The 14813-nt window shown below is 46.6% G+C and overlaps 1 protein-coding gene across 3 annotated transcripts in view; it reads left to right on the forward strand.

The window, feature by feature from the left end:
- Window positions 1–1405: 1405 nt before the first annotated feature.
- KLF12 (KLF transcription factor 12) overlaps window positions 1406–14813 on the forward strand; it is a 235268-nt gene continuing 221860 nt past the window's right edge. The window contains exon 1 of one of the 3 annotated variants that reach the window (XM_081858262.1): window positions 1406–1660. The gene's annotated coding sequence lies outside the window, so the exon portion shown is untranslated. Of the gene's footprint in view, window positions 1661–1751; window positions 1931–14813 lie in introns of those variants that run through there. The other 2 variants (XM_081858264.1, XM_081858263.1) reach the window with 2 other exon arrangements.

Consider the following 14813-nt stretch of genomic DNA (forward strand, 5'->3'; position numbering starts at 1 on the left):
CAGGTCGGTAAGGCATGGAGTGGCTGCGCCAAAGGCAGCTGGCGATTCAGAGGACGACTCTGGAGCCGCAGGGGGAGTCACTCGCACCCAGGGCCTGCCCCCAAGGCACTTTGGCGGACCCCCAAATGGCGCCCCCCTCCCACCAGAAAAAAATGGGCTGAGTGCAGATCGAGGCAGGAAATGAAAATACAGGGGTACCTCGGGTTAAGTACAGTGGTGCCTCGCAAGACGAAATTAATTCGTTCCGCGAGTCTCTTCGTCTTGCGGTTTTTTCGTCTTGCGAAGCACGGCTATTAGCGGCTTAGCGCTATTAGCGGCTTAGAAAAAGGGGGGAAAGGGGGAAAAACTTGCAAGACGTTTTCGTCTTGCGAAGCAAGCCCATAGGGAAATTCGTCTTGCGAAGCACCTCAAAAACGGAAAACTCTTTCGTCTTGCGAGTTTTTCGTCTTGCGAGGCATTCGTCTTGTGGGGAACCACTGTACTTAATTCGTTCCGGAGGTCTGTTCTTAACCTGAAACTGTTCTTAACCTGAAGCACCACTTTAGCTAATGGGGCCTCCTGCTGGAGCACGGTTTCTGTTCTCATCCTGAAGCAACGTTCTGAACCTGAAGCACTATTTCTGGGTTAGCGGAGTCTGTAACCTGAAGCGTCTGTAACCTGAAGCGTATGTAACCCGAGGTCCCAACTGTAGACATGGGGGTCTACCGTCCCAGGCGATTCTGCCGCCTGAGACACTCCCATTTGGCTCGGTCGGCTCTTCCCGCCCCCAACGCCGAGGAAAGCGGCGTGACCCACGGGCGAGGGGGGCGGATGCCTCGGCTGCCCTTCCCCCGCTTGCAGAGAAGGGCCGCTCGCCCCTTGGCGGAGGCTGCTCGGGGCCGGGCGCGCCCGGGGAGCCCTCTCCGGAGAGGCGCGCGCCTCCGCTTCCCGCGCGGCCTGCGGCTCCAGCCAGCCAGCCAGCCGGCCGGCCATCCGGTGCCCTCCTCGGCGCTGCCCCTCCGCCCACCCCCCGGCTCCCCTCTCCTCCTCCGCCGCCGCCGCCGCCGCCCTTCGCATGCAACCGGGGGGCGGAGAAGCCGGGCGTTCCCCCCGCAGCCTCCCTCCTCGAGGGGGCGTTTCCCTGCACCTCTTGCCCGGGCACCGGGGACCCAGATGCGCCCCTCCCCCTCCTCCTCCTCCTCCCTCTCCGCCCATTGATGGTTGCGGGGGGGGGGGGGGCCTCTGGGTCTGGAGCCCTCGCCTGCATTCCAAGCCGCGCTTGCATTGCCTTCTTCCCCCACCCGACCCCACCCCGCCACCTTTTGGGTGGAGCAAGGAAGGGAGGTGGAGCGGGGGGGGGCTTTTGTTTGGGTTGGCGGTGCCTCCTCCCCGCCCAGCCCCCCCGCCCTCCTCCTCCTCCTCCTCCTCCGCCCACCCCCACCTTGAGGGCAAGGAGAGAGGGAGCGAAGCCGCCTCTGCCGCATCGCATCTCTCCTCTCTCTCTCTCTCCCCCCCCCCAGCTTTCTCTCCCCTCCCACCGGCCCACCCTCACCGGGGCCCCAATGCAATCCGATGCGTCCCCGGTAAGGTTCCGCTGGTGCTGCGCTACATTGTGCCCTCTCTTGTTTCGGGAGCCTCCACCCACTGGCCCACCCTACATTTAGCCCATCATGTGATCCGGGTAAGTCATTTGCAAGTACAACAGTTCTCTGTGTTTGCCCCCCCCTCCCCTCCCCTCCCCTCCCTTTCCATCCCCCCCCCCATTCATTTCCTGAGAACTGCATAGAGCTGATGAGGGGAGACGGGGAGTGTATGCGTGTGGATGAGCTACCCGGATTTGGTGTGTGTGTGTGTGAATGTGGGGGTAAGTGAGTGAGAGCCAGAGGAAAAAAGAGAGGGGGACCTTGATAAGGGAAAGAAAAATTTCTCCTGCTCTGCAGCTCCTGCTCAGGTCTGTGCCTCTTTAGTTTCTTCTCGAAACAAACCTAAAGAAAAATAATCTGGGTCCCTTGTGCTGTCCCGTCCAGGCACTGCGTTTTGTCTTGGGGGAGGGAGGGGGTTTGGGGTTGGTTTGTTTTTTTAAAGGAAAAAAAAATCTAAAGAAGTGTTTGGGCTCTTATTGGAGGCGCGGGTTTTTAACGAGGGCAAATAAAGAAGGGAAAAAGGGGTTTCTTTCTTCACCTAGCCAGGGAAAACATACTATTGGGACATTCTCAGTCCTGCTAAGGGGAATCCTAATGCATGTTAAGCAGTGTAAATTGACATTGGGGAAAACTGTTGGCTCAAATATTGGGGGGGGGGGGCGAGGTTTGAGAGGGAAACAAAAACAGCAGGTTGAATTGGGAGTTGTGCTGTACTAGTTTGCCACTCAGTTATTTGCCTGGGTGCCTGTGAGGGGAGAGATCGGCCAGCAAAGGGTTAAGGTTCTGATGACACTTTCTCGGGCTTAATTGTGCTACAACCATTATTGTTCTGGTAATAATGGTATGGAACTGTCACTTGCCATAATATTGCTCATGCAGTGGAAATTTTTTTATTTTTTTTTTGGTGGGGGGAACAGATGGTTTCTGACTGGCACTCCCCCCAACCCCCACCTTTCCATTAAGGTAGCCCTGGCTGGAGTTGACAAAGGGAGAAGTTTGCGTTTAGACGACTAGTGATGAATATTTGAGATCCAGCCTGGTAACTGGGCTACTTGTCTCAATATAAGCTTGTGGAAATGTGAGAGTACTGACCTGGGTGCCATGAGCTGGTGTAATTGCTGGAAGTTCATATGCAGAAAGAACCAATTCTTATTTGGCTCGCTGTCCTTAGAACTTCTGATGAACTTTTTTAAAAGTGAAAAGTGGAAGGAGGGGAGCCAAACACTTAATGAAAAAAGCAGATAAAGCATGCCTCTCCTTATATTGCTTTGTGCAGCATTCTCATTCTCTTAACATTTCCCTCTCTACGGACAAGATGCATACTTTAATAATAGTTAAGGAAATTCGGTTGATTTCAAAGCTTGCAGTGGTGGTCTCTTAAATATATAAGTACAGTAGAATGCATAATCTGCATAAACTTGCTGTAGTTGGCATTGCCAGTGCCCCATACAGGTTCTTCTTCCAGCTATTTCAAAGCAATGTATTACATGCATTCTTTAATTTCAAACCTGCTTGTATGTAGGTATGTATGTTTGTTTGCTTCTCTCTCTCACCCCCCCCCATTGAATAAGCATTACCAAGCTCTTCGTGGAAGCATTTATATTTACATCAAAAGCATGTGTATAAGCTGTTACGCCAGACATATGCCAATCAAGCAAACGTCACGCTTTAAAACCACCTAGACTTGCTCCATTCCCTCTTTTTACTGGAGGACAGAGTTGGTTAGCTAAGTAAATGGTCTGATCTGAAATGCGTGTCTCATAATGGGTGGGACGAATGGTGCTTCACTTTGCGAAGAGGAGTGGTCATCTTTTGAATGCAGGGTGTAACCCTTTTTGTCAGGCTCCTATTATTTTTTAAAGGATGTTGCAACAGAGAAAGAGAGATTGGGGGAGAGAGAAACAGAAAGCAACTGTTCAGTTTTAGCATTGGCAGCCTTTTCCTTGCTGTGCTTTACTTCTGAAAGTGCCTAAGATGGAGTTGCCTGCTGGAGAACAAAGATGTGAGACTGAAGGCTAACACCTTGTTGTTCTGTGCCATGAGTTAGGTCGTTTGGCTCACAAAATCCTGCTTTGATTGGCTGACAGCCGGGGAAACAAATTGGCCCAATTTAAGAGTCATGTGGTGAGGAGTGGGCTGGAGATGTCGGTTTCCATGGTGTCCTCACTCCCCCTCCCCACCCAGGCTCCAGTATCTTGGCAGGTAGGAATTCATGGCAGTCTTACAAGGCTTCTTTATATGGCCCTGGTATGTGAGCTCCATTTTCTGCCTAGCCTTCAGCCTCAGCCTTGAAATGAAACAGGAGCAGTGAAGTGTGTATATGTGCACACACACACACACACACACACACACACACACACACCCCTCTAGTGTCAGCAATGGCACTGAAAAGCTTCAGAGATGGGATAGCACAGATACTTCCTTCGGTGTGCAGATAAAGTAAATACAAGCTGAATTCCTTCCCTTATGACACAGCACACTTATGTTTGTCGAAGTGCATCGCTGGTTGGGAAACAGAGCACTGGCACATTGTTAGAAGTGTTCGGCACACTCTCTCCATACCTGGCAAAGTGAGGCAAGTATTCTCCCTCCCTCCCTCCCTCTCTTTTTCTGTTCCTTCGCTACGTATTTGAGCGCACTGGAGAGCAAGCTTTCTGAGCGGCACTATTTCCCCTCTGCCTCATGCGCAAACACAATGATGTCACTTTCCTTTTCTGCTCTCGGGTGGGTGGGTGGGGGAAAGAAGAGGGCTGGGCCACTCCTATTTGCTCTCAGGTCACGCATGGTGTTTCCTAGGGCTACTGCGGATACCATTGTCGGGGTCAGGAGTTTTTTCTCCTACGGAATCAAAGGTGACGCTGAGGAAGGAACAGTGGGTGGCAGCGGGGGCAACTTCTGGCCATGTTCTGCATATCTCGGATGGGTTGTGTAAGAAGAACTCTCAGGATGAGGGGGCAGATGTTGCAGTCTTCTTTTACCTGTGCCAGGTTAAGTGATTTTTGTCAAATGAGGGATTGCAAGAGCAGGAAAAACCTCTCTCCCCCCCACAACCCAGCCACTCCCTCTGGATTTCTATACCACTCGTGTAATGTTATATTTAGGATTTCTTCCCTTGCTGCCTTGGAACACATATTTGCGTAATTCCCATACATATGCATTTGCCCTCCCCAAATTGCAGTCCTCTTCTTAAAAAATCCTCCTTCGAATTGCAGTGCTGAATGTGCACAACTGCCTTCTAAGCAGCTCTTTGCAGGCTTTTATGGACCTCTGGGCGAAAGGTATCTCTCCCCCCCCCCCCCGCCCCCAGCAAGAACATGCAGTTTACTTACTCCTGCAGTCGTTAATCCACCTTCCCGCCTTTGCTCCCAAGCACCAGGACAGCTCTAAGGATTGTGAATTGGGATCTCTCCAGGGTGAGCACTCAGTTTCATGGGTCTTTCTGGACTGGGCAGGGGTGGGGAGGAGCTTCGCAGTAGGGCTAGATCGCCCCTTTCATATGCCAAACGCCTCCATTTCGGTATCAAAAGGATCTCAGGCAGTAGCATGTGGGGAAGGACCATGACCTGCTGCTGCCAGCCAGAGAATACCAGGCTGCTAGATGGACCAGTGTTGCAATTCTCTCTAAGGTGGTTTCATGGCTTCATCCACAACTTACAGACCTGCCTAGTCTTCCCAGGTGCTCACATCAGCTGCAGTAGCTCATTTGGACAGCCAGATTCCAACCCACGTCACAACTCAGTCCATGTGGTGTTTGCATTTTTGCTTAAAATATTGCAATTTTATCTTTGCTTGCAAGTGACCTTGCAAAAGTGTGGGTGGGGTCAGAGGCAAGGCAGGAATTTTAGCAAAAGGAGAACGCGGTACCTCGAGACTGGATCATGAAAAAGTGGCCTTGAAGAAAATCTGGTTGGCAGTTTTAGCTTTTTCTGAGCTGGAAAGTATATGAGAAGCTATCTAAGGCACCCAGGTGAAGTGGTGAAATAAGCCCCTGTGAAAATAATTAATTAAAAAGATCCCAGTACGGAGGAAGGAAGGACAAAGACCATGTCCAGGAAGTGTGACAGTGCAAGGCAGGCCCCAAACAAAATTTGCATTGCTTGAAGGAAACACAAGATGATGTGTGAGAGACTGGAGAGGATTGGTGGTGGTGGGGGGCACAGGAAATAGAATGCAAACTCTGACATATCTCAGGGTGTGGTGTGAACTGTGTCCCCCTCCCATTAATAGATGGCGTGAAAAACAGCTGGTCTGAAGGCACCGTGGTGGAAGTGGAGAGCAGGAAGTGTCCTCCTGAATGCAGCCGAGGGCTTTGGACTGGAGTTGAGAAGGAGGTGGGGACGACAGCAGCAGGAAGGAGGAATTCTTTAACCACTGGGGGCTCCTATTTTGGCTTGGAAAAGGAGTTCAGAAATTGGAAAGTGAACAGTACTGCTGTTATTTATCTGAAAGTCTTGTCAGCCAGCCAGACATGCAAAGGGAGGGTGGGCTGAGGGTTGAGGCCAAGCATATAAAGTGATATATTCAGGCTTCTCTGCTGATTTTTTTTTTTAATGATAGGCCGCTAATATAAGCAGAACAGCTTAACTCCCCATAACAAGCTTTTCCTTTAATTTTGTTAAGAGGGAAGGATATTACATTCAAAGGCTGCTTTTATCATGGTCCCCTATGCAGAGGAGACAAAGGGCTTTCTGACCCCCTCTTAAAATATGCACTTGTTAGTGTGGAGAGATCCCAAACTCCTGTTGCACCAGAAAGGTCGGGAGGAAGAAGTTATTCTGGGGCATTCTTATATGATGCATGATCTTTGTTTACTCTGATGGCATTGCCTTAGGTTGAGACCCACACCTTTTCTTAGTGATTTCTGAGACAGGAAGACTAGACCCACAGAATGCTAAGTCTCAGAAGGGTGTGTGTGTGTGTGTGTGTGTGTGTGTTGTACAGGGGACATGCTGCATTATTTTGTAGTGCACCAAAACCTGCTGGGACTGAAAGCTTTCAGCTAGGAGGTTGCAGTGGGTCTTCGCTGTTTGTCCTGGTCTGCACTGAACCTGTGGTTGCCAGCTAGGCATGTTTGCTTTCCGCACAAGCTCTGAGGTTGGCACAGCTGCGCATCGTTCCTGCTTATGGAGAAGGCTGCCTTTTGTTCAAGGGAATGCAGTGCTTCAGCTATGAGTCTTCTCTAAGGGAGCCTTTAGGATAGGTCCGCAGGAAACACTGGCCCATTTGTTCCTCCATATATCTATTTGTGTGGGGTCAGGGGGCAAGGAAAGGTCCTTCAAATTCTCTTTTCCATTTTGCAAAACTTCCCAGCCCTGTGTGCCTAGAATAAGTCTTACTCTCTTTGGGAGTTCAGGAAAGTGGAGAAGCACCAAGCTAGTTTTAGCTTAGTACTGTATTGGGAGAGAACAAGTGAAGTGCATCTCTGCCTCTCTGACCCTATTGCCCATGGCTGAGGAATCTCATGCATGGAGGCCATTTTTCCAGTGTTAGAAACTCAGATATATAAGCTATGGCTCCTTAAACCAGGGTTCCCCGTCCCTATCTCTGCCCACCACACAAACATTGGAAGCCCATTTGCCATGGTTATTTGATAAAAAGATGGTGCGTGACTGATGCATTGTGGGATTAAATGCTTCCATATTCAAGACTGACCTGGGTCAAATTTTAGGAGTGGCAAACTTGTTTGGACAGATACAAAACAAAACACCAAAGGTAAGCATTCAAAGCAACCCAAAAAGAGAGATAAAATCTCAAGCTGGAATTTATTAGTTAAAAATGTGGATTTATTGGTAAACAAAAAGAAAGGCCAAACACATTTCGGCCTGTAGTTGTTTTAGGCCATTATCAGGAGCTATAAAATGAGCAACATCTCACATAAATTTTAAACAGTTAAAAACCAATCAAATAACCTTTGAGTAAGTATATATAAACATATACATAAAGTATATATAATTTGTTTACTTGGTTTCAAATGGTTGACTTTTTGTGACGTCGTGTTCCTTTTACAGCCCTTGATGCGGGCCTAAAAGAAGGGTTGGGCTGTTGTTGTTTTTTAATTGGGTACAAGAATATAATTATACAAATAAGTATACCAATATTTTCATTTGTATATCACAAAAATAGCATAATAAGTGTGGAAAAACATCTACAACATATGTTTTATTATTAGTGATCAGTATATAAATTTTTGGTTTATGAATTTGTTTGAACAATTAGGAAGAAGGAAGAAAAAGGAGGGGAGTGGTAAGTGGGTTGGGGTCGGGTGGCTATGCTTCTATTATTCTACTTAGTGTGTGAGGGAGGGGTTGTGTCAGCGTACTTGTATGGGTTGTCTTACTATTCACTTATTGTATTTCCTTGGTGGTGAGAGAGGTTGGATGTGGCTTAGGGTGTGGTTGGTTGACTTTGGTTGGCTGTAGTGAGAATTGTTTTTGTTTGTGAACGGTGTGTGAGTGTTTGCAGTAACACCTCTGCGAATGTTCGCCTTGTCTAGCGTCCATTCTGGTGAACGTCCGCGGCAAACCTGGAAGTACCGGAATGGTTTACTTCTGGGTTTGCCGCTTGCGCATGCGCAGAAGTTAAAACCGTGCTTCGCGCAGAAGCACAAACCTCCGCGCACATGCGCAGATGCGGTGCTTTGCCCTGTGTCTGTTTTGGCTAGCGGCCGTGGCTCCAGAACGGATCCTGGTCACAAAACAAGGTACGACTGTATTTTTGAATCAGGTTAGCCGGATTGATTTGTATGCTCTTGGGGGATTCTTGCTGTTGTCTTGTTGGGCTGTGTATGTGATAAAGGGGAACCAAACCGGGGTGAAGGCGTCTTCTTCTATTTGTGTTGGGCTGTGTTTTAATCAATACAAACCAGCTGCAGCATCTTCAGATTTCGTATCTCTTTATGGAAAATAGTCCAAGATAACACCCCTCCTAAAGCTCCTGAAAACCTGTTGCCACTGGTATCTTGGAGGTCTTTTTCTTACACCTTGGCCCCCTAACAGTTACTGGAGGAGGATTCTGATTAGTGTGTGTAATTCGCCATTTAATCTTCTCTGAGCAGTGAAAAGGCCATAGGGATGCTTGTTTGCAGTTATTAAGTGCTTGCCAAGTGCTTCCTTGCCTCCCTTTTTTGGGGAAGGTTCATTGCAACAAAGGCAGAGAAGTTTGCGGCAAGTTTGGTCGTGTTGGATTTCCCATCGTAGCTGGAAATCTGGCAGAATCCTGAATTGTACTGGCTTTTCTGTTGTCAGAATTGGTTGCCTGTTAGAATGCTTTATTTACTGGTGAAATGCTGGCTGGCAGTCCTGTTTGCTCCTGCATCCATATGGAAAGGGAACCTCCAGCTATTGTTATGGGCTCTTTTGTCGAAGTGGGTTGCACCCATGTATGTGCCAGTGTGCCAGATTTAGTTCTGTATTTTTAATTTTAAGTCTGTTGCGCGGGACTCTGCCCACTTCATTTCGCAAGGCGAAGCCCATGGTTTAACCTCTCCAGTAGAAGGGGAAAACATAATGTCCCCCCACCACAGGAAATGAAGTCTTGTTTTGGAGGTGGGGGTGGTAGAGTTGGAAAAGCACTGGTGGAGCAGGGAAACCTTGACTTTCTAAACTCTTGGCCAGTGGTTGTGCAGCTGCAGCCTTCATGAGTTGTGAAAAGATGCAAGGAGATATCAATTTTCAAGGAGGAGACATAACACTGTATAAACGACATAGAAGAATGGAATTAATCCATTGTTATGGACTTTGGCTAGGGACGCTGGTCGTGCTGTGGTCTAAACCACAGAGCCTAGGGCTTGCTGATCAGAAGGTCGGTGGTTTGAATCCCCGCAACGGGGTGAGCTCCTGTTGTTTGGTCCCTGCTCCTGCCAACCTAGCAGTTTGAAAGCACGTCAAAGTGCAAGTAGATAAATAGGTACTGCTCTGGCGGGAAGGTAAACGGCGTTTCCATGGGCTGCTCTGGTTCGCCAGAAGCGGCTTAGTCATGCTGGCCACATGACCCAGAAGAGGACAAATGCCGGCTCCCTTGGCCTATAGAGCGAGATGAGCGCTGCAACCCCAGAGTCGTCCACGACTGGACCTAATGGTCAGGGGTACTTTTGGCTTTACCTATGGACTTTGGCTACACTCTGACACAAAACATATGTTGTCTGCAACATGAAAACTCTTGGTTTTAAAGGATAACTTTCTGTACAGCAAAAGATTTGCTTTTTGGTGTTTAACCTTGTAGGTGTGTAATAGATAATCTCATCTTTTCTTTTCTCCAGTAGGGAAATATACTTTTAATATAAGTCTTGTGTTCTAGTTGGTTAAAAGCATTTTTGCACTTGAGTGCCATGGATGAAATTTTGTTTATTTGTTATAAAAGCACAGAGAAGTTTCTCGTGGCTTTAAAAGGGGGCTTCTGGGAGTAGAGATCAGGCAGGAGTGGTATTTGAGCAATCATAGCGCCAAAGTGATTGTTTTACTTAACATCACTAACACAGCTCTGTCGAAGTCTTGGCAGAAGTTGTTATTTCAGTTAATAGCATGTGGTTCCTGAAAGTGGAATGCTGTATCTCTTAGTGTGGGGAGGGGAAAGGAGGGTAGCCACAAATGCTGCCGCTGTTGCTTAACCTACAAGCCTTGGCTAGGAAATTATCCGTGAGGAAGGAAATGATGGAAGCTGGGTGACCTGGCAGTCTTGGGCAGAACTCTTGACCTGATACTCCTCCCATTTCTGCCCAATTTAAACGCTTCTTTGTCCCATTTCCTCTTCAGCCCATTGTTGACTTATATTCTGTTGCCTCCAAAACTACCGTATTTTTTGCACCATAACACTCACTTTTTTCCTCCTAGAAAGTAAGGGGAAATGTCTGTGCGTGTTATGGAGGGAATGCCTACGGGTGGCATGCCTACGGATTTTCCTCCTCTAAAAACTACGTGCGTGTTATGGTCGGGTGCGTGTTATAGAGCGAAAAATACGGTATATTTCTTACTATCTCAAGATGCAAGTGTACAGGACATGTGTGGCAGCACTGGGCCTTTGTGTCCATATACCACAGACAAAAGAAAAGGCTCTAAGCAAACCCAGGTTCTAAAGTACATTTGCTTATTTTGAGCTACGTTAGATTATTTCATATAACATTCATGTTTCAACGTTTGGGAGTTTAATTTTGGGGCAAATAAGACCATGGTAGTAATGTGTATATAGATGGAGAGAAGTTCATGGGAAAGGCCATAGCTTAGTGCTTTGCATGCAGATAGATCGGTGGTCTGATAAGACAGCTTCCTGTGTTCCTACGGAGAGATGGGTTAGATGGATTGGGAAGCAGCAGTGCCTATAGCCGTAGGAATGAAATCAAGAACAGGAGAGAAGAGCAGGGTTCCCTACCCACTATCCGCTGAAAGCCCTCTTCTATACCTCTGTTGGTTCTGAATAGTCACCAAACATGCTTGGGTGTTCCTAAGCCTTCTCAGATGTTCATGACAGCTAGGAACTTGTATCTAGAATGGAAAGGGTTATACCGGTGGGGATAAATTCAGTGCTGTTAGGACAGAACTGCAGTTGGATTGAAAACACAGCTGTCCCAGCCACATCAAGCCCCAAAAGTACCACACATAAGTACTAACTCCATTTATCAATCTGTGTCATTGCAATGACTTGGACTGGCATAGTAGCAAATGGAGCCCAACTTCTTGTAAACAAAATTTCTCACGCATGCATGGGATTTCCCAGATGGAGGCGCAGCTTGACATACATGGTGCTTCCAGAACATATAGCATTGAGCGCTATCAGGAATGACCTGGGACCGAGAGTGGCAAATTTATTGAGTACCTACACTACATAGGCAGGTGGACAGCTGTGGCCTCCAGCATCTATTTTGGTGGCCATTACTATTTCAGTCTGATTTGTGACTGTTTTCTAAGTAGCAGTGCCTTCTATCACTCCTTGAGGTGGGCCAGGCTTCAATTTCTCGTATTTTGGGCAAGTTGTTCCATTCAGCGAGCATGCCCATCCAATCTAGATTTGGTGCTTTTCACTGTTGTATTGAAACACCAGTCAATTGACTACGTATGTGTTGACTTCAAGGAAAATCAGACAAGAAATCCTTTTTGTATATGGCAGTCCACCATTCATTACTTAATCATGAAGTCATCTGATAGCAATGAGGAATGAGGTCCTCTTCTCCCCAGTCTTTCGGGGGTCATGCATGCCCCCACATCTAGGAGCAGATACTCCTCCCCTTGCAACTCTTTCCAGAGAGTTATTTCCCTCAATGAAGACAGATGGCCTGGTTCTCCACACATGCTACCACTGGAGGCATCTCTGAACAGGGACATGGGGATAAGGAGAAAGGAGGCGCACAGTCTGTCAGCAGCTTCATTTTTTGTGATGAGGAATCTCTATGTGATCTGACATGGTACTTCTTTTTAATGCTTCTGTCAAGGATGCTTTAGCTGAGATTCATGCATTGCTGGGAGTTGGACTAGATGACCCTATGATTCTGAAAGTCTATAGTTTTTTCTGTAACTTGAAATGATAAGGAAGACCAGAGACAATAAGGTCTTCAGTGTTTGATAATTATTTGACTGGCAGAACAAAGCAAAACAAATAACTGTTCTGCACCTTGTAGTTGCTGGAGAGTCCTCAAGTTGTTTTGTGTTTTCTTCATGTTGTTCATTGGTTAACAGAGAAGCTGAACCACAGTGGGAACCAAAATCCAGGTGTGCGGTGCCTCAGACCCCAAAGGCTCTTCTACCACAGTGTTATCGCACTACTATCTATTTTACAGCTTCCTATCAAACACCTGTTTTAACTTACTGGAGAAATAACGGATGCTATTGTTTTGGGTTTCTTTTTATTAACTTTAGTTCCTGCTGCATTGACTCAATGAAAAATAATTGAAAAGGTGAGGGTTTAGAGTGCTTTCTGAGAGGGAATGCTCAGAGCACCTGTGCAGTTCTCTATGTATGCTTAAATAGCTTTTGTTTTTACAAAATAGTATCTTCAGGTATGCATTTTTCAGTAGCATATGCCGTCTGTAGTGCATTTTCTGTACATTTAATATTAAGGAATTTATTTGCACAAAAGTTTTATTTTTCATTTAATTCACTGTACAGAAGTTTGGCTGTTTAGCATAGGGATGAATATCAGAAATGTGATCTTTATTGTTGCTGCAATCCTGTTGTCAGTTACCTGGGAGTAAGCCCCATTGAAACCAGTGGGACATTCTTCTTAGGAGACAGATATAGGATTGTGCTCTGAGAATCTTGCTTTGATGGGAGAGATTGTAGAATAGGCACCATCGCACCATACCATATTGCTTTTTATCTACATCGGAGATTTGTACCACAGTGTATGGTCTTTAATTGTATTTTTTCCCCTTTGCAGATTTAGAGTGGGTTAGAATACTGAAACACAGCCTAATAATTATGATGGAATAACCAAAATATGATTGCTGGTTTTTAATGCCATGCAGACAACATGTTTTAGTGGCCTTCAGACAAATTAATTGGGAATGCCTTATTTTGTGCTGCTTTGGAAGATAAGTGAGTGTCTGTTTTGCGAGATGCATATCAATGATGGCACCTGAACTTCATCGGCTATCTCTATTCTCATTTGTTTTATAATAAATAATGTGTTCCAAGTTTAAGATCTCCCCTTTTCATGTTCACTTGAGGAGTGTTTCTCATCTGTTGATACTGCAGCGAGTGTTTAGAATGTCCAATTCCTTTCCACTCCCCTAACCCAAATCCATCTTTTGGTTAATTTCCATCTGAAAAGTAAGAATAGACAGTGAATTAGTTAAGCTTTCTGAAAAATGTTGGGGAAAGCGACTCTCAAACCATCTCCAGGAGACTTTGCGCTGAGAATTGCAGCCATTGCTTTTAAAGTCAATAAAAAGCTAATTGAAATCCCTTCCTGATGATTATCTAAGCCTTTTAACACACCTTCCCATGGCACATATATTTTTCCTTTTCTATTGAAGGGATGTTCACTTTGCATTCCTGAAATTTCAGTACTTTCTTGGAGACTGGGTTGCTGTGCTTACTAAAATAAAACAAAAAAAGAGTGTCCAACAAAAGGTGTATTGAAATGTGATGTAGGCCAAGACTTGACAATGTGGATTTTGTCCTATATCCTGCATTCTATATCCTCAGGTACTTCACTTTCCCCTCTTGCTCCAGCCAGTCAACCCCAGTCCAGAAGTCGGGTTGTCCATGAGTAACGTATGACCTGGTCTTGTCTTATGACTAATATTCAGTCTTTTAATGAATCTATCAGGTACAGGGTTGTTGGCTTTGTGAGCAGGGTATAGGATCTGACTTTGAACACTCAGCATTGAGAGACCAATCATGAGACTAGACAAGGATCATATAATAGGCAGGTGGCACTGTGGTGTAAACCACTGAGCCTTGGGCTTGCCAATCAGAAGGTCGGCGGTTTGAATCCCCCCGACAGAGTGAGCTCCTATTGCTTGGTCGCTGCTGCTGCCAACCTAGCAGTTTGAAAGCAAATCAAAGTGCAAGTAGATAAATAAGTACCGCTCCGGCGGGAAGGCAAACGGCGTTTCCATGTGCTGCTCTGGTTTCGCCAGAAGCGGCTTAGTCATGCTGGCCACATGATCTGGAAAAACTGCCTGCAGACAAACGCCGGCTCCCTCGGCCAGTAAAGCGAGATGAGCACTGCAACCCAAGAGTCGTTTGTGACTGGACTTAACTGTCAGGGGTCCCTTTACCTTTACAGTGGTACCTCTGGGTGCGAACGGGATCCATTCCGGAGGCCTGTTCGCAACATGAAAAGAGCGCAACATGCAGCGGCGCGTCTGCGCACGTGCGGGTTGCGATTCGGCGCTTCTGCACATGACATCATTTTGTGCTTCTGCGCATGCACGAGCGGTGAAACCTGGAAGTAACCCTTTCCAGTACTTCTGGGTTGCTGCGGGACGTAACCTGAAAGAACATAACATGAAGCAAACATAATATGAGGTATGACTGTACCTTTAATTGCATTGCAGTGGCTCAGTGATCTTAAATAGTATTCAATAATGATTAATCAGTATACATATTTGTCTTTGAATTTTGTAAATAAATTGCTTATTTACCAGTTTTTAAATTTATTTTTACTTTGTGTGGGAAGGAGTAGTAGATGAGGGACCTGTTACCAGATCCATCAAGCAAACCCCTCGTCCCGCCCAACCCTGATCTAGACTATCTC

Source organism: Podarcis erhardii (genome assembly GCF_964252035.2).
Source record: "Podarcis erhardii genome assembly, chromosome: 4".
NCBI lineage: Eukaryota > Metazoa > Chordata > Lepidosauria > Squamata > Lacertidae > Podarcis > Podarcis erhardii.